The sequence below is a fragment of the Scyliorhinus torazame genome, chromosome 1 (assembly GCF_047496885.1).
Source record: "Scyliorhinus torazame isolate Kashiwa2021f chromosome 1, sScyTor2.1, whole genome shotgun sequence".
In the NCBI taxonomy this organism is placed as follows: Eukaryota; Metazoa; Chordata; class Chondrichthyes; order Carcharhiniformes; family Scyliorhinidae; genus Scyliorhinus; species Scyliorhinus torazame.
Window position 1 is genome coordinate 126477880 of NC_092707.1, and position 23449 is coordinate 126501328.

The 23449-nt window shown below is 49.5% G+C and overlaps 1 protein-coding gene across 2 annotated transcripts in view; it reads right to left on the minus strand.

Annotated features, from left to right (window-relative positions):
- The window catches only part of LOC140412023 (discoidin, CUB and LCCL domain-containing protein 1), a 236370-nt gene that overhangs the window by 113238 nt on the left and 99683 nt on the right, over positions 1-23449 (minus strand). The gene's annotated exons all lie outside the window — the stretch shown is intronic.

Sequence of the window (23449 nt, forward strand, 5' to 3'; positions counted from 1 at the left end):
TAAGGGAGTAGCATATAAATTGGGCAAGAAAAACAACAGGTCTGAGGATTGGGAGCTGTTTAGAATTCAGAAAAGAAGGACCAAGGGATTGATTAAGAAGGGGAAAATAGAGTACGAAAGTAAACTTGCACGGAACATAAAACTGACTGTAAAAGCTTCTATAGGTACGTGAAAAGAAAATGAATGGTGAAGACAAATGTAGGCCCCTTACAGTCAAAAACAGGGGAGTGTATTATAGGGGACAAAGAAATAGCTGAGCACCAAAATACATACTTTGGTTCTGTCTTCACAAATGAGGACACAAATAAGGTACCAGAAATGTTGGGGAATGCAGGGTTTAGTGAGAAGGAGGAACTGACGGTGATCAAAATCAGTAGAGAAATGGTGTTGGGAAATTGATGGGATTGAAGGCTGATAAATCCCCAGGACCTGATAATCTACATCCCAGGGTACTGAAGCTTGTGGCTCGAGAAATAGAGGATGCATTGGTGGTCATCCTCCAGGATTCTTTAGACTTCGGAACAGTTCCTGTAGATTGGAGGGTGGCTAATGTAACTCCAGAAAACTGGATTGGTGCCCGATGTTTTGGTCCCCCGCTGGTGTCGGAATCGTGGTTTGCCCCCACCAGTGGGAGGATACAAATGGGTCACCGCCCGCCACCTGTAGCAGACTTCCCAATACAGCAGAGAATCCAGCCCAGTGCCATTGTATCTTTTTCATCCACCCGGGAAGACCTCAGTTTAAAACCTCATCCAAAATGTAGCATCTCTGACAGTGCAGCATTTCCTCAGAAATGTTGTGCAAGACCCATTTGCATCCTATTAACGGGCCGGGTACCATATTCCCTGGGCCCTCGTGATTTTCCGGTCCACTGAGCCAGGGGTCACGTGGGCAACAATTGATGCAGGTCTTGCCAAGTGTTGCCCTGATGTGGTGGACCACATGGTAGGCCAAGGGGATAACTCTTTAAGGAGGTTGCCCCCAAAGCCCATTGGATGGCTACACTCCCTTTCACAATGCAAGACCTGCCCACTTCACCCCCACCAGACCCCTACCAATGTACCTCCACTGGGGACCCCCTAATTAAAGAGACCCCCACCGGAGATATCCCATAAGAGAGGCTCATGCCTGCAAGTTCTCCAGGAGAGAGACCCCTGCCTGGAAGTCCCCCAAAGAGAGACCCTGTCTGGAAGGCCTGTTATGGGCCAGGGTTTAGGGAGCCCCAAAGTGTATCATGGAGTTCACCTGACCCACAACTTTTAATAGATTGTGGTTATGGGGAGCACACGGGCCTACCGTATAGGTATTTATAAAACCAGTTAATACATTATAAACCCACAGTAAACATCTTAACAACTATCAACACAAATCCTCCCTACAGATACAATATTCTACAAGTAAACCTTAATCTTTCCTTATTAACATCCATAAGACGAAAGACCCTTTTTAATAGTGATCAGGTTTAAATTCACTTCTGAGAGCAGTCAGCACTTTGAATTCACCCTATTGATCTGAGACAGTCTTTCGTTTGCAGAGTGAGATCCTTAAACAGCTCCTTGCTTTGCCTGCAAAGCTATCCAGCTCTCAAAATGAAACTAAACACACCCTGTAGCAGAGAGCCCTAAGCAAAAGCAAAAGCAGACAGACAGCCTAGCTCCACCCATTCTCTGACATCACTGCAGCTCTCTAACAAACACCTATTTCTTAAAGGTACACTCACTACAGCTATTCGATAAAAACACCTATTTCTTAAAGGTACACCCACTACAGCTATTTTATAAAAAATACCCATTTCTTAAAGGTACTCTCACATGACAGGCCCCCCAGCAGAGAGTCCCCTGTCTGGAAGCCCCCAGCAAAGAGACCCCTGTCTGGAAGCCCCCCAGAAGAGAGACCCCTGTCTAGAAGCTAGAGAGCAGTCCAGGCAGAAGCAGTGAAAAATAAATCACTGCTTTAAAACTCACCTATGCAATACTCAGACCTCCAGACAGGGCAGTGAGCAGGATGAGCAAGTTGGCACTGAGCGGACAATGGGCACACAATAATGATGTCAGCGGCACTGCCCATGCGCTTATGGGCAGAGTGGGGGCCGACTTCCAGTGCAATGTACCACAACAACAAATCACCTGGTCATTATTGGATTTCTGTTTGCGGGAGTTTACTGAGCACAGATTTCTACAAGAGTGACTTTAAAAATACTTTGTTGGTTGGATGGGTTTGAGACATCCTGCGACCATGGAAGGCAGTTTCTGAACATAAAACTTTCTTTCTTCAACTCCTTGAGAAAAAATATTTAAGAATTTCACTTAAATAACATTGGGACAAAGGGAGTACAGTTAATGAAATGCTGTGTGAGAAAGAAGATAAGGGAGGAATGTTAATAACGCTTACAGAGAGAAAATGCTGATCTCTCCACATTTTCCAACTATTTTAAAGTAGACTTTTCTCTCTGTTGGGTGGAGAAGTTACTTCTGCGATCACAGTCCCCTGCACAATACTCAGCCATCCAGTGAAAGAAAGCATTAACGCACACACCATAGTGTTTGAAAGGCAGCAGAAGTCAATGTCCACAGAGTCACAGGATAGGATAGTCACCACAGCATAACCAGGCAGCTGGAATAAATCCGTTTACCAAAGGAATAGGGCAGGGGAATGAACCTGCAATCTCATTTCACTTTTCAGTGTAAGCCATGAAATTTAACAGCAAGTCTAAAGAGACAAACGTTGACCTTCACCTGACACTGGAGGCAGTGAGCGATAATAAATGATATAAAGAAAAATAAAAGCTGAAAGAAAAACTGTGCAATTTTTGTTTGCCTTGGTAGTCTTCCATGTTTCACTCCCTCTGTCACCAAGGTAAAATTATTGCTGGTAATTTCACATTTTAATGGCTTCATTTCTACATCCAAAGGAATCATACTATTTCTGTACCTTTAATCCGAGTATTAATCAACCGCTCATGTTCGTTAATAGGGTGGGGGAGGGGAGGGGGGGGGGGGGGGGGCATGTTGGGTGGTGAGGTTGTTTTTAGGGTAGGAGGCTGCACAAATTCCTGAAATCCACTTCGACTGAATGGGGCAAATGAAAGCACAAAATCCCGACATAGAATCATGGAATACCTGCAGTGCAGAAGGTGGTCATTCGGCCCGTCAAGTCAGCACTGACCCTACGAAAGAGCATTCTACCTGGGCCCAATCTTCCGCCATGCCCCAATGACACCACCTGCACACCTTTGGACTGTGGGAGGAAACCGGAGCACCAGGAGAAAACCCACGCAGACACGGGGAGAAAGTGCAAACTCCACACAGATGATTACCCACGGCCGGAACTGAACCTGGATCCCTAGTGCTATAAGGCAGCAGTGCTAACCACTGTGTCATTGTGCCTACTTCAAGCATACACATGTTCATTCCCCTTAGGTGATTTAGCACAGTGGGCTAAACAGCTGGCTTGTAATGCATAACAAGACCAGCAGCGTGGGTTCAATTCCTGTACCAGCCTCCCCGAACAGGCGTCGGAATGTGGCGACTAGGAGCTTTTCACAGTAATTTTATTGAAGCCTACTTGTGACAATAAGCGATTATTATTAACACCACCAGAACCAAAAGGAATAAATGTCATTCAAACAGGCACACTTTCACTGATGTAGCTATCTGAGATGGCCACCTGCAAAGGACCATGGGAATTACGGCCAACCCAGGACTCAGACAGATACAGAGCTTCTGTGTATTTGAAACCCAGGTAGCTAGACCTGATCAAAACCCCCGCTCGTTTGCATTATAATGGCCCATTTCCCCAGAACAATAGGACTGCACTCAAGAAACCGATACAGCCACAGACTGATCGGTGCCACTCCCTTTACTCAGAGATCCCAACTGCCAAGGTCAATGACCGTTAAAGACCCACCCAGCCACCAGGGCACCCGCCCCCTTATTGGCCGAAATCGAAGGCAGTGATCGAAGACCTGTCGAACTATTGGGTCGAAGATTAAGGACCACCCCAAAGAGCGCAAAACCCTAGAGGGATAAAAGGGGACACAGCCATGCGTTCAGTCTCTTTTGGACCTGGCCAGTGCCAGCCTCCTTTGAATCTGGCCTGTGACAGCCCAACTGCAGCAAAATGACTGGACAGCCAAGTTCAAGACCAATGATCGCTACCTGACGGATGAGCCCAGCAGAGACAGAGCCACTTCTTCAAAACAGCCACGTGACATCAAGATGAAGGCCTTATCCACTTGCACAGTGCCGGTCACCTGAAGTTAAGTATAGGTTATTGTAACTGATAGGTGTAGTTTAACTTGTAGTATATTGTGCTTGCATGTCGAAGTAACCCTTGTGTGTAAATAAACCATCTTTGAACTTGAACTGACTAACTGGTTGTGTGGTCATTTAACCGATATATGGGAAAGCCGTGTGGTTCAGTAAGAGAAACAGAAACACCCACAGTATTGGTGACGCTGTTGGGGATAACATCATATCATAAAAAGAGCCTCAGTATCATATTGGCGACTCTAAAGAGCAACATTATTGGTGACGCTTGTGGGATAGTATTCCCTTAAATTGGCAACACTTAGACCATCCATATTCCACACTATATTCTTCCAGTTTTAATCAAAACCAAAGCATTTAGCGTGACTTGCTTTCCCAGAACATTCACAAATTGAGTGTGTGGAATTCAGTGTGTTGTGACGTGTTGTCTTGTCCTGATGGTGAAGCTTGTGACTTAATCTCTTCCAACTTCTTGATCCTTGTATAGATAAGGTTAACCATGGTGGCTTAATCCAAGATGTCTTTTAGTTACACGTGTTTGCTCTTGTCTTGGGTTTAACCTTGTCATGGAAGAAGTGATCAGGATGTAATGCAAGTTTAAGCAGCCCAAGTACACATGAGTGCCACCTGACTGGGTTGTGCTCGTGATTTGGTGTGGACTATGGTGCCAGGTGTCCGATTACCTTTGCTGTGCTGTTACCAGTTTCCACTTAAAATGGCTAACTCCCGATTTAAAATGGCGAATGGCAAAGGCTGATGGGAAAGTCAGCCAACAGGACACAAACGAGCAGCTGCAGGTTGACTGTGTATTTACCTCTGAAAAGGCCAGACAAGATCGATACCAGCAACCATCAACATAACAAAACACCAGCCATCTGCATACTAATGAGCAATCCCCGGGAACAATGAGCAACATTTAGACACACAAAGCCAAATCAGACTCTTTGGCGTCTGCAGAAGCCTACACAATGGGAGGTGAACGACCACCTCAGGACCGCCCATCAATCAGGGAACCGCTCCAGCACTGGAGAAAATCGAACCAAGTGATTGGGACAAAGTCCAATCTCTTGGAACCAGGTACAGGGTCCGCCCCGAAAGGCGGGAAGCCCCTGGGGACTATAAGAATAAAGCCCAAGTTCAAATCGTTCTTCTTGACCGGGTCACTCAGCAACACGCACCAACCCTTGACAGTGACCAGTTCAGCGGCCGCAGATATCCAGTAAGTCTTACTTCAACACTCGCTACGAGATAGGCGCTCCTAGCTACCAATCTGTACCAACTTCGAATCCCGCAGGCTTAGAACCCGAACGAAAGGCCATTTGTTTCCCATACCTGGTGGGCCAGTTCCAAGTTAAGTATGGGCCTGTTAGTTCTAGAAGTAGCTTAGACGTAGAATTTGTGCATGAGTAGCGATTACTGTGTATAATAAATGTGCTTTGATTTAAATGTTACTAAGCGGTGTATTGGATTATTGATCATTACTCGGACTTGAACCACGTGGCGGTATCATAAAGATACCTGGCGACTCAAGAGCAAAGGTGATAAAACAGAGCAATTAAACTAAGGCAAAAGTTAGCAACACACTCTTACCAGTTTGCAAGTTATGATGCAACGCTGAAGGGTGCAAACAATATCTAACTATTGTGGTATACCATGTGATGCCCCACTCAAGCCAAACCGGGCCCATAAATTAAAACATATGAAATGTATTCAGGAAATTATTTCAGGAAGCAAAGTACTGTACACACCCCTGTCAGCATCAACAGGGCCAAGGTGGAGATGGTTAACAGCATCACATTCCTTGGGGTGCACATCACCAAAAATCTGTCCTGGTCCACCCACGTTGACGCTACCACCAAGAAAGCACAACAGCACCTATACTTCCTCAGGAAACTAAAGACATTCGGCATGTCCACATTGACGCTTACCAACTTTTACAGATGCACCATAGAAAGCATCCTATCAGGCTGCATCACAGCCTGGTATGGCAACTGCTCGGCCCAGGACCGCAAGAAACTTCAGAGAGTCGTGAACACCGCCCAGTCCATCACACGAACCTGCCTCTCATCCATTGACTCCATCTACACCTCCCGCTGCCTGGGGAAAGCGGGCAGTATAATCAAAGATCCCTCCCACCCGGCTTACTCACTCTCCCAACTTCTTCCATCGGGCAGGAGATACAAAAGTCTGAGAACACGCTTGAACAGATTCAAAAACAGCTTCTTCCCCGCTGTTCCCAGACTCCTAATCGACCTTATTATAGACTGATCTGACTAACTCTACACCCCTGTATGCTTCACCCGATGCCGGTGTCTATGTATTTACATTGGGTACCTTGTGTTGCCCTAACATGTATTTTATTTTTATTTTATTTTATTTTCATGTACTAAATGATCTGTTTGAGCAGCTCGCAGAAAAATACTTTCCACTGTACCTCGATACACGTGACAATAAACAAATCCAATCCAATAATGTATTCACAATCAGATGAGACTTCAGCCTCAACCTTACCAGCTAACCTTCACTGGGAAGATTTCTCAGTCATTATGTTGGGGTAGCTGGAAAGTGAAATTCCTTCTGCAACAACAGGGGAAGAAGTGGGATGAGGTACCGGGGAGCGCCAGGAGACATGCACTGTGGTGCCAGGAAATACATATTCATCTGAAACAGAGATGGATGGTGGTAACTCTTCACAATCATACGGATTTACCCCACATTTGGGGTTCTAATCATTGCATTTCTATCCAACGAGAAAGTTTGTTTTACATCATGGACGTGCAATTGATGGCCTAAGTGGCTCCCCTGGAAACATATATGGAACAGTTTTTATTGATCCATGGTCAGTAGAAACTGACAGTTTTCTGGGCTGCCAGAATCACCAGTTCCACTTCTGTCTGGTATATGGGGCGGGATTCTCCCCTACCCAGCGGGGGGGGGGGGGGGGGGGGGAGGAAAGGGGGAGGGGGGGGGGTGTCCCGGCGTGATGGAGTGGCGAGAATCACTCCAGCGTCGGGCCGCCCCAAAGGTGAGGAAGTCTCCTTTAGGGGCCAAGCCCTCACCTTGAGGGGCTAGGCCCGTGCCGGAGTGGTTTGCGCTCCACCGGCTGGCGGGAAAGGTCTTCGGCGCCATGCCAGCCGGGGCCGAAAGGTCTTCGCCGGGCATCGCGGATCGGCACATGCGCGGGAGCGTCAGCGGCTGCTGACATCATCCCCGCGCATGCGCAGGGGAGGGGGTCTCTTCCACCTCTGCCATAGTGAAGACCATGGCGAAGGCGGAAGAAAAAGAGTGCCCCCACGGTACAGGACCACCCGCGGATCGGTGGGCCCCAATCGCAGGCCAGGCCACCGTGGGGGCACCCCCCGGGGCCAGATCGCCCCACGCCCCCCCCCCTCCCCAGGACCCCGGAGCCCGCCCGTGCCGCCTACTCCCGCCGGTAAGGTAGGTGGTTTAATCCACGCCGGCAGGAGAGGGTTGACAGCGGCGGGACTTCGGCCCATTGCCGGGGGTGGGCCCCCCGACCGGCGCAGCGCGATTCCTGCCCCTGCCGACCGGGATTCTCCCCTACCCGGCGGCGTAATGGAGTGGCGGGAACCACTCCGGTGTCGGGCCGCCCCAAAGGTGTGGAAGTCTCCGCACCTTTAGGGGCCAAGCCCTCACCTTGAGGGGCCAGGCCCGCGTCGGAGTGGTTTGCGCTCCACCGGCTGGCGGGAAAGGCCTTTGGCGGCACGCCAGCTGGGGCCGGAAGGTCTTCGCCGGGCGACGCGGATCGGCGCTTGCCGGGTCGGAGAATCGCCGGGGGCTGGCGTGAATCCCGCCCCTGCCGTCTCCCAAAGTCTCTGCCACCAGAGATTCGGCGGGGGCAGGAATCGCGCCGTGCCGGTCGGCGGGGGCAGGAATCGCGCCGTGCTGGTCGGCGGGGGCGGGAATCGCCCCGCGCCGGACCCACTCCCGCCGATTCTTTGGCCCGCGATGGGCCGAAGTCCCGCGGCTGCAATGCCTGTCCCGCCAGCGTGGATTAAACCACCTTTTGAACGGCGGGACAAGGCGGCGCGGGCAGGCTCCGGGGTCCTGGGGTGGGCGCGGGGCGATCTGGCCCCGGGGGGTGCCCCCACGGTGGCCTGGCCCGCGATCGGGGCCCACCGATCCGCGGGCAGGCGTGTGCCGTGAGGGCACTCTTTTTCTTCCGCCTTCGCCATGGTCTTCACTATGGCAGAGGCGGAACAGACCCCCTCCCCTGCGCATGCGCGGGGATGTCGTCAGCAGCCCCTGGTTGGGGACATTAAACTGTAGGGAGAATGAATCTTAGGATCACTACAGTGAAGAAGGAGGCCATTTGGCCCATCGAGTCTGCACTGACCCTCCAATCGAGCACCTACCTAGGTCCACGCCCCATCCTATCCCTGTAACCCAACCAAACCTTTTGTTCACTCAGGAGCAATTTAGCCTGGCCAATTCACCTAACCCGCACATCTTTGGACTGTGGGAAGAAACCGGAGTACCCAGAGGAAACCCACGCAGACACGGGGAGAGCATGCGAACTCCACACAGACAGTGGCCCAAGGCTGGAGTTGAACCCGGGTCCCTGGATCTGTGAGGCTGCAGTGCTAACGACTGTGGGGAAACCAGCATAAGGCTGTTGCTGCTCCAAACCTATCTGATTAACACCAGCGCCTTAAGGCACAGCATTCCAAAGAACCAAATATATTTCACTGGTTTGGGTACATGCTCAGAGGAAAGCTGAAGATTCATCTCCAGAAATTACTAGAAGTGGCCTCTGTGTGGGCGTTGGGCTCTGTAACATTATAAACGATAGTAACATTGGTGGGCGGCATGTAATCTCCTGTTCATAGTGTTAAGGAGATGGCCACATGGGATTGTTGCATACTTGGCTAACAAAAAGGCAGATGTTGCTTTATATTACTAACAGATGTGAACAAGAACAAGAATAATCACGACAAGGATGGATCTCATAAAAGGAAAATTAAATAAATTCTATCTTTAAAATGTGATAACATAGGAAGTCCCTGGCAATGGAGTGACACAGTGCTTTGCTGCACTAAAGCGAAAAGATAGCTCGAGTGATGGGATTCAGGGTCAGTTACCTCCTTTCCATTGAATTGCTAATCCTTTGGCATTTCCCTACCATGGGAGTGAAAATGAGACCATGATTACGCCCAGGGAAGCTCCTGAGCAACTACGAGAAGCTGGAAGAGTGGTAGAGAACTTGGGAACAGGTCACCAGCCCACATTCTCCACCACAGCTGGTTTGTGGCTGCAGGAAGTCTCATCATCTCTTTTTGTAATGTATGCAATGGGATCTCCACAGGCACTCGGTCAGCATAAAGAACAGCTGCCCGGTGACGGTTTCTGACCACCAGCAGTTGAATACGCTCATTTTGAGCTCTTGACCTTCATTTGCCACAGTCGACAATCTGAGCCATTTATCTTCAAATCAATTGACTTCAAATGTGCACTGATGACATCCAGTTGGTTTGTTGCCGATATGGAGGATTTCAATTCCTCTGAATTCAGCATTGTTCAAAGCACAGTCTGCAACATTTCCACTTTAATTATTCACAATCTGAAGCAATAATTCTTTCAACAAAAGAAGCAGCTGTATGAAATTATGGACTTCAGAGGAACTATTTGAAACTAAAAGTAGCAACACGGAGAGGTCATTCAGCCCCTGCAGACTGTTCACTTTATTCGATCATGGCTGATCTGTACCTCAGCTCTATTTACACAACTTTGCCCAATGTCTCTCCATACCCTTATCGAACAAAGATCTGCCTGATATCAAAAGTCAAAAAAGTGACATCAAAAGGTGACAGTAAAGGAGAGAACCATTAAACTCATTATTGTAACAGACTGATAAGTGGCAACTGTCGAAATAACAGAAAAAAATCTATTAAACAGGATAGCAGCTAGCAGCCACAGGTCACACGCAGGAGCTCAATATATCAACCTACTTAAAAAAAAATCTTTAATCTTTTTACCTCCTCTCCAAATAGTAGCATAGGGAAAGGAAATGGGAGTAAGAGTAGGCAATTCAGCCCCTCAAGCCTGCTCCACCATCCCACTAGATCATGGCTGTTCTGCTACCTCAATGCCACTTTCCTGCACTATTCCCTTCCTTTAACATCCTTAATATCCAGGAACCTATTGATCTCAGTCTTGAACATGCTCAGTGACTAAGCTTCCACAGCCCTCTGGGGTAGAGAATTCAAAGATTCACCACCCTCGGAGTGAAGAAATTCCTCCTCATCTCAGTCTTAAATGGTCTTCCCTTTATCTGAGACCGTGTGCCCTGGGTCTAGAACTCCCCTCCACCCACCCCCGCCCCCAGCTAGGGGAAACATCCTTTATGCATCTATTATTTTGAGTCTTGTCAGAATTCTGTACATTTCAATGAGCTCACCTCTCATCCTTCCAAACCCGAGAGAATACAGGTGCAGTCTCCTCAATCCTGCCATCTCAGCGATCAGTCTGGTGAACCTTCACTTCACTCCCTCTATGGCAAGCATATCCTTTCTTGGCTGACAAAACCAGAGTACTCCAGGTTCGGTCTCACCAAGGCTCGGTGCAATTGCAGCAAGACTTCTTTAGTCCTGTACACAAATCCTCTTGCAATAAATGCCAACTCACAATTTGCCTACCTTATTTCTTGCTATATCTGCATGTTAGCTTTCAGTAACTTATGAACAAGGACACCCAGGTCTACTTTGACATCAACACATCCCAATCTCTCACCATTTAAGGAATACCATTTCTGTTTTTCCTACCAAAGTGGATGACTTCACATTTTTCCACATTATGTTCTATCTGACATGTTCTTGCCCACTCACTTAGTTTGTCTAAATCCCCTTGAAGCCTCTTTGCACCCTCCTTACAACTCATATTCTCATAAAGTTTTGTATCATCAACAAACTTGGAAATATTATATTTGGTCCCCACACTCAAATCATTGATATTGGGCTCGATTCATCTGAGAATTTTCAAAGACCAGGGGCGAAATTCTCCTACCCGCCCCGCCACATTTCTGCGCCGACCGGCCGGCGGGAGTCTCCGTAACGCCGGCCGGTCAATGGGGTTTCCCATTGTGGGGCAGCCCCACGCCGTCGGGAAACCCCCGGGCGCCGGCAGAACGGAGACTCCCGCCGGCGGAGAATGACGCCCCAGATTTGGACGTGTTTGGCATGGTGTTTCGCGACCGCTGCATTTCTTTGGGCCACGGGGACTTTTTCCCATTGAGGCCACACTTTGAAAGTTTTCCAGCACTGGGGAGCTGCGCTCGTCTGCATGACCAGCTCCTCACAGATCGGGCCACCATTTTGAAAGACTGCCCCGATCTCCACACGCCCTCCCCGCTTTCAGGACCCCCCCCTTCAGTCCCCCAACCTTTCTGCAGCCCCCTTAAACCCCCCTCACCCACCCAGACATGGCCCCCCAGGATGGATGAGCTTGGCACTGCCAGCATGGCAGTGCTTCTGACACATTGTCAGTGCCAACCGGGCACCCTAGCAGTGCCAGGTTGGCATTGCCCATGTGACACTGCAAGGGTGCCTGAGTGGCATTGCCAGTGTGCCTGGTTGCCAGGGGGAGTGCCAGGGTACTACCCTGTCCCTGGCCACCCAGGGGACTCTAATGGCCTTTGAAATTGCCCGAGGTGCCATCATGTTTGGTCCATACTTGTGGAAACCAGGGCTAATTGGCGCCCGGTTGAGGCCTCGCAGGCGCGGCCATTAACTGGGATATTTAAATAAGCCTATATTTAAGTCAGCCAGGCACAACGTGGTGGGCACAGATTATGAAAACTGGGACCAGGCACTCTCCCTTGCGGATGCCCCATTAGTCACAATCTGCTAACCTGAGAATGATCTGTTTATTCCTGTTATTTTTGTTTTCTGTCTGTTAAGCAATGCTCAGTCCCAGGCAGTATATTACTCCACTTCCATGTTCTCTAATTTTCTTTGCTAATCTCCTGAGTGGGACCTGATCATAAGCTTCTGAAAATCCAAATACACCACATCCATTAATTCCCCCTTTTCTATTCTGCTAGTTACTTCCTCAAAAAACTTGAACAGATTTGTCAAACAAGATTTTCCCATCATAAATCCATGTTGACTCGGCCCAACCCTGCCACTATTTTCTCAGTGCCCAGTTATTACATCCTTTATAACAGATTCTAACATTTTCCCTGCTATTGATGTCGGGTTAACAGGTCTGCAGTTCCCTGTTTTCTCTGTCCCTCCCTTCTTAAATAGTGGGGTTACATTTTCAACCTTCCAATCTGTAGGAACCATTCCAGAATCTATAGAATTTTGAAAGATGACCTCAATGCATCCACTATGTCTACAACCCCCTCTTTCAACAGTCTGTGATGTAGATCACTAGGTCCAGCGGATTTATAAACATTCTGTCCCATTAAGTTCTCCACTACTACCTTTTTATTGACACTAATTTCTTTCAGTTCCTTATTCCCGCTGGTTCATTGGCTCCTGGTATTTCTGTGAGGTTTTTTTGTACCTTTCTCTGTGGTGACAGACACAAATTAACAGAATTTTCCATTCTGGAGACTAAATGCGGTGGCGGGCAGGAGTGTTGACATGATTCCCGCTGGGTGTAGGGGAAGGTTCCCATGTTTATCGCCTGCTTTTCATTATTTATGTATCAATGAACAGATCATTGAATGTGCTGGTGGGGCATGCTGGGATTCATCCACCCCACTGTTACCTCATGGGGCTGAAGGTCAAGGCGCCATGTTTTAACAGCACCCACATACACATTGGCATGATAACGGATCGTAGCCCCGAATTATTTGCGGACATATTGGACTTTTAAGTAGCACATGTATTTTTAAAGGAATGTGCATGTTCAGTCGGTAATTAGGAAGGCAATTGCAATGTTCGCATTCATGTAGAGGGGGCTAGAATACAAGAGCAGGGATATACTTCTGAAGCTGTATAAGGCTCTGGTCAGACCCCATTTGGAGTATTGTGAGCAGTTTTGGGCCCTGTATCTAAGAAAAGATGTGTTGGCCTTGGAAAGGGTTCAGAGGAGGTTCGCAAGAATGACCCCTGGAATGAAGAGCTTTTCATATGAGGAGCGGTTGAGGACTCTGGGTTTTGTACTCATTGGAGTTTAGAAGGATGAGGGGGGATCTTATTGAAACTTACAGGATACTGAGGAGTTTCAGATTTTGAAAGAGAAGTGGTGGGTGAAAAATTCCTCTTGAGGTTGAGACCCCAGAGTCAGTTATTTACTTAGCGCATTAAAAATACATCAAAAGTCCATGAGGCTGCCAGCATTTGAAGTAGCATCTCCCAGAAGTATCCAGTGCTGAGTAAAACAAGTATTTTGTTGCTATTGCCCTTCACGATGACCTACTTGTGCGATGTTGAATTTTGAAAGATGACGACGGTACCAAGGAATTGGCGAAGCTCTGCACCTGATATGCGCATTGCCCTCTCCCCCTGTGACCCTGATTGGAGTGAGATTGTGAGGACCAAGTAGGCTCCCTTTTGCATTAAAGGTAAGCAAACTTGGTGTGTGCCATGGAGGTCAGTCGGCGTGGGACCCAATGGTGGGCCAGTTGGCAAAAGTGTGTCCCGGGAAATTTTTCTGAATAACACTGGGTTAAAGATCTGTTTTTGGGTGTATACCAATCCAATTCCAATGGGGATTGGGAAACTTGCCAAAAATGGGACCTCAGGTCTGAGTCTACAAATAGGTATGTGGTACTGGTGTGTGCTAGCCTTTTATTGGCAGCTCATCCAAAGCTGGGTTTCGAATTTGGTCCTGTTCCCTCGCTGACCCCAGAATAATGGTGAGTCCAGGGGCGAGGGGAGGGTAGGAAAAGACATAAGTCGGGTCAGAGCAGACTGACACCACTTTACAGTAGTGCTGTGGAGCTGGCTGATACACGGGGTGGGGGAGGGGATACCTTGGTACCTTTGACCTGTAGCAGGCAGTCACTTTAAATATGACGGGGCTTACCACTGATGCTGAATGCATCAGACCTAATGGATCCTTCAGTGGGTTTAGGCGTTTGGCTCCTTATTGACAGACGCAAAGAGCTCGACCGAGTATCACAAACTGGCACGTTCCAAGGTCCAGGACTACGTGCTGAGGAACACACTCAAGCCTGGGGCTGCCAGTGCCAAGGCACAATGGGGAAAGGCCACTCGGTAAGGCCTTTCAGCCACAGTACACCAAGGGGCTGGTAACTATGTATAAGCCCTCAGGCTGTAAACTTGTTCTTGATTGTAAATAGTACATGCTACTGTGTTGAAGCACTCAGAGTGTAACATGATCCATGCAGATAATTTGTACATCACTGCACTTTCTATTATGACCATTTTGAAATGTCTGTCATGTTCTGCTTAATGTCTTGCAGCACCTCAGAGTACAATGTAGAAAATGTGAATGTCATTGCACATTCCTGTTATGACAATTTGAAAGTGTTTTGCAATGTTCCTTTCAGATAATTTATCAGGTCTCCGCTCAACCTCCATCATTCCAGTGTGAACAAACCGAGTTTATCCAGCCACTCCTCACAGCTAATACCATCCACATCAGACAACATCCTGATAAACCTCTTCTGTACCCTCACCAAAGCCGCCACATCCTTTTGGTACTGTGGCGACCGGAATTGGCCACTATATTCCCAAGTATGGCCTAACTAAGGTTCTATACAGCTGCAGCATGACTTGCCAATTTTTATACTCAATGCCCTGGCCGATGAGGGCAAGCATGCCGTATGTCTTCTTGACTACCTTCTCCACCTGCGTTGACACCTTCAGTGACCTGTGGACCTGTACATCCAGATCCCGCTGCCTGTCAATACTCTTAAGGGTTCTGCCATTTACTGTATATTTCCTACCTGTATGAGACCTTCCAAATTGCATTGAAGTCGGACTCAGTGGAAATGTGAAAATGATGTCCAGGACCTGGGGCGGGATTCTCCGACCCCCCACCGGGTCGGAGAATCTCCGGGGGCTGGCGTGAATCCCGCCCCTGCCGGTTGCCAAATTCTCTGGCATCGGATATTCGGCGGGGGTGGGAATCGCGCCGCACCGGTTGGCGGCCCCCCCCGGCGATTCTCCGGCCCGCGATGGGCCGAAGTCCCGCTGCTGGAATGCCTGTTCCGCCGGCGAGAATCAAACCACCTCTCTTACTGGCGGGACAAGGCGGTGCGGGCGGGCTCCGGTGTCCTGGGGGGGGGCGCGGGCCGATCTGGCCCCAGGGGATGCCCCCACGGTGGCCTGGCCCGCGATCGTGGCCCACCGATCGGCGGGAGGGCCTGTGCCGTGGGGGCACTCTTTTCCTTCCGCCTTCGCCATGGTCTCCACTATGGCGGAGGCGGAAGAGACTCCCTCCACTGCGCATGTACTGTTCGATTCCGGCTCTGGGTCACTGTCCGTGTGGAGTTTGCACATTCTCCCCGCGTTTGTGTGGGTTTCGCCCCCACAACCCAAAAATGTGCAGGGTAGGTGGATTGGCCACGCTAAATTGCTCCTTGATTGGAAAAAATGAACTGGGTACTCCAAAATTTAAAAAAAACTAACATCATTAAAATAGATTAACTGGTTGTTGTTGTTATATTACGTTGTAGTAATATCTTGTTACTCTTTTGCTTACTTCCAGAATGGTCCGATGGTTGATGTTCAGTAAAACTCTCAGTCTTCAAATTAAGCAAATACTGTTTATTGAATAACGATTATAAATAACTATGAGTTTGTTCACTCTTCCACAATTATAACTGAAGATTAGATAAATAAGAATAAGTATATATAATGTTTAACTACACCTGCTCACTAAGCTATATCTCTAACACTCTGCTCACTAGTCACTCCTGATACAAAGAGGCAGGAACTCTCTCTGAGTGTAGCTTATATACATAGATCTGGTGCTGCCATCTAATGGTTGTCTAACACTTACTTACAGATGTTAACCCCTTACATACCAACAGATGTACAGATCACTACAGTTGTCACATGGAGTATTGTATGCCTTACTTTGCATAATATACTATAATTACACTTCAGTTGGCTTTAAGTGCTCTGTGACATCCTGAGGTCCTGGAAGGCATTTTATGAATGTAAATTCATTTTTTGATTTAACCAAAAATCCTAAATATTTTAACTTACAAAGAATTATCTCATTTTGCTTAAACTGCACCCCCTCCCCCACATTGAGTCAAACATTCACTTTTGAACGTATACTTCAAGATTCGACCATTTAATACAAGTGTATAATGTGAATAGGCACCAAGGACATCATTTGAACTTTATACTCTACAAAGAAAATGGAAACTTTTCATCCTATTATTTTTGGATATGGCACAAAAGCTGAGCTTGCTCACAATTAGCAGCCATGACTCTACATGTGGTTTCTGAAGAAGTTGTAAATCCTGGACTGTAGCTAGTCCTCAATGAGGCCAGATGCCCTTTCTTGTTTTTCACCTTATTTTCCATTCATTGTTCTGTGTACCATTTCCTGTTTCTCCTCCCCATTTACCACAATTTAATTCCTGAAAAGACACCTCCATCCTGGTTGCCATCAGTGCCACTCTGCTTATTGGGATAGTCAGTAATGCTTTTCATAGTCTCCTAGTTACAAGTGGTCACTCCTTCCATTGGGGCAAGCTTCAAGCCATTCCTTTACACTGCGACTGTATCAAAGAACAAAGAACAAAGAAATGTACAGCACAGGAACAGGCCCTTCGGCCCTCCAAGCCCGTGCCGACCATACTGCCCGACTAAACTACAATCTTCTACACTTCCTGGGTCCGTATCCTTCTATTCCCATCCTATTCATATATTTGTCAAGATGCCCCTTAAATGTCCCTATCGTCCCTGCCTCCACTACCTCCTCCGGTAGTGAGTTCCAGGCACCCACTACCCTCTGCGTAAAAAACTTGCCTCGTACATCTCCTCTAAACTTTGCCCCTCTCACCTTAAACCTATGCCCCCTAGTAATTGACCCCTCTACCCTGGGGAAAAGCCTCTGACTATCCACTCTGTCTATGCCCCTCATAATTTTGTATACCTCTATCAGGTCGCCCCTCAACCTCCTTCGTTCCAGTGAGAACAAACCGAGTTTATTCAATCGCTCCTCATAGCTTATGCCCTCCATACCAGGCAACATTCTGGTAAATCTCTTCTGCACCCTCTCTAAAGCAGTTACTCTTTGACCTCCCCCCCATCACTTCAAACCAAACTGATTTGGAAGAGTTAAAACGTTGAGCAGGTTCCAAAGGCGGTGTATTTTGTGGCAGCACAGATTCACAGCCATCTGTAGTTCTTTTTTACTTCATTGCATGACCATTTTACACATACAAGCTTAGTAATTGAGTGTCAACGGCTACTCAATCTTGGGGGTGTAATATCTTCAGGAATTGGCTCCACCAGTTAACTTATAAAACACAACGATTTATTACAACAATAAACAACTATTTTTTAACAAAATCTTTTATTGAAGCATTTGCAATTATCACAATTTACAGTTTAACATTCTAACATTCCTAAAATACCCGCGCGGGCCGACACACGCAAAAGCCTAAAAACAAACTTCCCCGACTACTTCCGCCCCTTTTTCTAATTACCCATGTACTGTATTCCCTGTCCTTGTCTTACAGTACCATGCCTCCCATTTTCTCTCCCCCCTTTTCCCCTCTCCCCTTTTCCCCTCCCCCCCCTTACTGCTGACGTTCAATTTTCCCTCAAGAAATCGATGAACGGCTGCCATCTCTGGGTGAATCCCTGAATTGATCCTCTCAAGGCGAACTTGATCTTTTCCAGCCTGAGAAATCCTGCCATGTCACTGACCCACACTCCTGACTTTGGGGGCTCCGTGTCTCTCCATCCCAGCAAGATCCACCTTCGGGCCACCAGGGAGGTGAAGGCCAGAACATTGGCCTCCCTTCCCCTCTTGGCTCCCGGATACTCCGATATTGCCAGCTCTGGACTTGGAGTTACCCTCCCCTCCAGGACCTCTGACATAACGTCAGCGAATCTCTGCCAGAATCCCCTCAACTTCGGACATGCCCAGAACATATGCGCATGGTTCGCCGGATCCGCTACCCCCACAGCATCCGCACCTATCCTCCACTTCCTCAAAAAACCTGCTCATCTGGGCTACCGTCATGTGGGCCCTATGAACCACCTTAAACTGTATCAAGCTAAGCCTGGCACACGACGAGATTGAATTAACTCTCTTCAAAGCCTTTTCCCACATTCCAATATCCAGCTCTCCTCCCAGCTCCTCTTCCCATTTTCTCTTCACCTCCCTGATTGGGGACCCTTCCCACTCCAACAGCTCCTTATGTATCTCCGAGACCCTCCCCTCCCCTACCCCCGTTTTTGACAATACCTTATCCTGTAGTCCCCTCAGGGGGAGGTGAGGAAAGCCCGGAACCTGCCTCCGGACAAAGTCCTGTACCTGCAGGTACCGAAACCCGTTCCCACCCGGCAACTCAAACTCCTCCTCTAATGCCTCCAGGCTCGGGACACCCTCCTGAATGAAGAGATTCCCAAATCTCTCTATCCCTACCCGCTGCCACTTCCTAAAGACCCCATCTAGCCCTCCCGGAGCGAAACGGTGATTGTCACAGATCAGTGACCACACTGATGCCCCCTCCAATCCCATATTTTGCCTCCATTGCCCCCACATCCTCAGGACTGCCACCACCACTGGGCTCGTGGAGTACCGAGCCGGCGAGAACGGCAGGGGCGCCGTCAATAAAGCCTCCAAACCCGTCCTCTTGCAGGATGCCACCTCTACTAGCTCGCAAACCGACCTCTCCCCCACTACCCACTTCCTGACCATCGATATATTGGTCGCCCAGTAATAATTAATGAAACCCGGGAGGGCCAATCCCCCCTCCCCGCGGCCCTGTTCCAGGGGTGTCTTCTTCACCCTCAGGGTTTTGCCCGCCCACACAAAACTCAAGATCACTGCATTCATCTTCCTAAAAAAGGCCTTCGGGACAAAGATCGGAAGACAATGGAAAAGGAGCAGCAGCCTCGGGAGGACTTCTTCACCATCTGCACTCTAAGACCCGCCAGTGTCAACGGGAGCATGTCCCATCTATGAAAATCCCTTTTCATCTGGTCGATCGCTTTACCCAGATTTAACTTGTGGAGCTGCCCCCAATCCCTAGCCACCTGGATCCCCAGATACCTGACACTCCTCCCCACCACCTTAAACAGTAACTCCCTCAGTCTCCTTTCCTGCCCCCATGCCTGAATCGCAGACACTTCACTCTTTCCCATATTTAGCTCGTAGCCTGAAAATCACCCAAATTCCTCCAGTATTTCCATAATTCCAGCCATCCCCCCCCAGTGGGTCTGTGCTTTAAAGCAGCAGATCGTCCGCATACAGCGAGACTCTGTGCTCCACCCCTCCCCCCCACCCCTCACTATCCCCTGCCAGAAATTCGATGCCCTAAGGGCCATTGCCGAGGGCTCTATGGCCAGGGCAAACAGTAGTGGGGAGAACGGGTACCCCTGCCTAGTCCCACTACAGAGACTAAAATATTCTGACCGGACCCGGTTGGTTCTTGCGTTTGCCACCGGAGCCTGATACAGCAGCCGGACCCAATCCACAAATCCCTGCCCGAACCCGAACCTGCCCAAAATGTCCCATAGATACTTCCATTCCTCCTGCTCAAAGGCCTTTTCCGCATCCATGGCTACAACCACCTCAACATCACGCCCCTCCGCTGGCATCATTATAGCATTGAAAAGCCGTCTAAAGTTGGACGTCAGGTGCCTGCCCATCACAAACCCTGTCTGGTCCTCCCCAATTACGTCCGGGACACAGTCCTCTATACGCATAGCCAGGATCTTTGCCAGCAGTTTAGCATCTATGTTCAGGAGGGAAATCGGCCTATACGACCCACAGCTCTCCAGGTCCTTGTCCCGCTTCAGAATGAGCGAGATTGATGCCTGTGATAACATTGGGGGAAGCCCTCCCAGCTCCTTTGACTCGTTAAAGGCCTTGACCAGGAGCGGTCCCAACAGCCCAGAAAACTTTTTATAGAACCCCACTGGAAATCCATCCAGACCTGGGGCTTTTCCCGATTGCATCACCCCTAATCCATCAATCACCTCCCAATTGGGCCCCCAAGCACTCCACCAGCTCCTCATCTACCCTCGGGAACTCCAGCCCTCCAGAAATGTCCTCATACCCTCCTCCCCAGCCGGGGGTTCTGATTCATAGAGCCGACTGTAGACATTTATAGCCCCGGGTCCACCACTACCGTTATCTTCCCAATTTCCCTCGGCGCATCCTGTTTCCTCAGCTGATGCGCTAACATCCTGCTAGCTTTCTCTCCATATTCGTAAACTGCCCCTTTTACCCTCCTCAGCTGCCCTTCTGCTTTACCTGTGGACTGGAGCCCGAATTCCATTTGGAGTCCCTGACTCTCCTTTAGGAGCTCCTCATCCGGAGCCTCCGCGTACTTCCTGTCCACCTGTAAGATTTCACCGACCAGTCTGTCCAACTCTGCCCATTCAGTCCTCTCCCTGTGGGTCCGAATCGAGATACATTCCCCTCTAATGACTGCCTTCAGTGCTTCCCAGACCATCCCGCCGCGGTCTCACCCGTGTCGTTGCTCTTTATATACCCCCGGATGGCCTCCCTCACCCGCTCACAAATCTCATTCTCCACTAACAGTCCTACATCTAACCTCCACTGCCGACACTGGGACTTTACCGCGTTTGCCCGTAAATCTATCCAGTGTGGAGCATGGTCCGACACCACGATTGCTGAATACTCCGTGTCCTCTACCCCCGCTACCAACATTTTGTCCAGCACGGAAAAGTCTATCTTGGAATAGATCTTGTGCACAGGGGGAGTAAAATAAATACTCCTTGCCCCTTGAGTTGTGGGCAGCACGGTAGCATTGTGGATAGCACAATTGCTTCACAGCTCCAGGGTCCCAGGTTCGATTCCTGCTTGGGTCACTGTCTGTGCGGAGTCTGCACATCCTCCCCGTGTGTGCGTGGGTTTCCTCCGGGTGCTCCGGTTTCCTCCCACAGTCCAAAGATGTGCAGGTTAGGTGGATTGGCCATGATAAATTGCCCTTAGTGTCCAAAATTGCCCTTAGTGTTGGGTGAGTTTACTGGGTTATGGGGATAGGGTGGAGGTGTGGACCTTGGGTCGGGTGCTCTTTCCAAGATCCGGTGCAGACTCGATGGGCTGAATGGTCTCCTTCTGCACTGTAAATTCTATGACATCCCGAACCTCCAGGGGTCTACACCCCCCCATGCGCTCCATAACCCACGCAGCTCTTTCGCCATTGCAGACACTTTCCCCGACCTGGAGCTCGACCGGTCCAGACTCGGGTCCAGAACCGTATTAAAATCCCCCCCCATAATCAACCTGAGCAAGTCGAGGTTGGGAATTCTCCCGAGCACCCTCCGGACAAACGACACATCACCACAGTTTGGGGCATATATATTTACCAGCACCATCGCCATTCCCTCCAGCTTCCCGCTAACCATAATAAATCTGCCCCCCGGGTCTGTCTCTATCTTCCGCACCTCGAATGTCACCTTTTTATTAACCAGGATTGCCAACCCCCCTTGCTTTAAAGTCCAAGGTCGAATGAAACACCTGTCCGACTAAACAACTTGTGGTGAATGGAACTACTGTTAATTCACCAGTGCACTGTGATATCATGTTACTGCTGTATCGTGTTACGTTATGTGTTTAACCCTGTGGGCTCCACCTATGGGCCATTTTACGGCTTCACCCACAGGGGAAAATGTTGGGGCATGTACGGGCTCGCCCATGCTCCACCCCTTACAGGAAGTATAAAGGCAGCTGACCTGCGGGGCGGCATTCATTGTTGTACCGGTCACAGGCAGGCTCAGTTGAAAGCTGATTAAAACCACAGTTTACTTCTCAACGTGTCTCTCAGTGAATTGATGGTCGCATCAATTTAATCAGCTTAAAATACTACTATGGAATCAGCCCTCAAGCCTGATAGACTGGAACTCGATCCACAGGCCGCGGAGGCGAGAGAAATTTTTTCGCACTGGCTTCGATGCTTAAAGGCCTATCTCGCCGCGTCGTCTACATCATCCGTCACGGACGAACAGAAACTGAGTCTCCTCCACGCACGGGTGAGCCATCGCATTTCTGTCCAGCTCGACGGCGCCGCGTCCTATACAGAGGCCCTCGCACTACTTGAACGCATATATGTACGGCCCGTGAACGAGGTCTACGCACGACACATCTTCACCACTCGCCGCCAGCGCCCCAGGGAGTCGCTAGATGACTACCTACGCGACCTCAAAGCCCTCGCGCGCAACTGTAACTACCAGGCCGTTACGGCCCCATAGCTTATGGAGCCCGCTATCCGAGACGTTTACGTGGCAGGGGTCCGATCAAACTATGTAAGACAGCGCCTGCTCGAAAAAGGGGTCCAGGACCTGGAGGACACGGTAACACTAGATACCTCTCTGGAGGTCGCGTTTCAGAGCCTTACTGCGTTCCCCGCCGACCACGCGACCCCCTCGTGGGCCCCCGACCAGAGACTACCCCAGGCTTGTACCGCGCGGCCGCCCGCCAATCATGGGGGGCTGACCTGCTATTTTTGCGGCCAGTCCTAACACCCCCGACAGCACTGCCCGGCACGCAACGCGAACTGTAGTAACTGCGGGCGAAAAGGACACTTTGCCAAGGTCTGCCTGGCCAGGTCTAAAAACTCGAACTCACAGACTCAATCCACAGACCCACAAGCCTGCAGACCCCGCAAAATGGCAGCGTGTCTGCCGACTCCGCCTCTGCACAACATGTGCGACTCATGGGGGCCGCCATCTTGGCCATCCTCCCCCATGTGGCCGGCCACGTGCGATCCATGGGGCTGCCATCTTGGATGCCACATTCTCACCGCCCGCCATGCTTGACCAACGGGGGCCGCCATCTGCTACACAGCCCGAGATGTACGAACGACATGGACAGCGGCCATCGCGGGGCCGCCCCAGCACCTCCGATCACGCCGCCAGCCCCCAGCTCAGCGCGGTCACCCTGGACCAGTCGCGACCGAAGCACCTCCGGAGCTCCATGATGGCCGTCCGGGTAAACTGTTACGAGACACCTTGCCTTTTCGACTCCGGGAGCACAGAGAGCTTCATTCACTCGCACATGGTAAGACGTTGTTCGCTCCC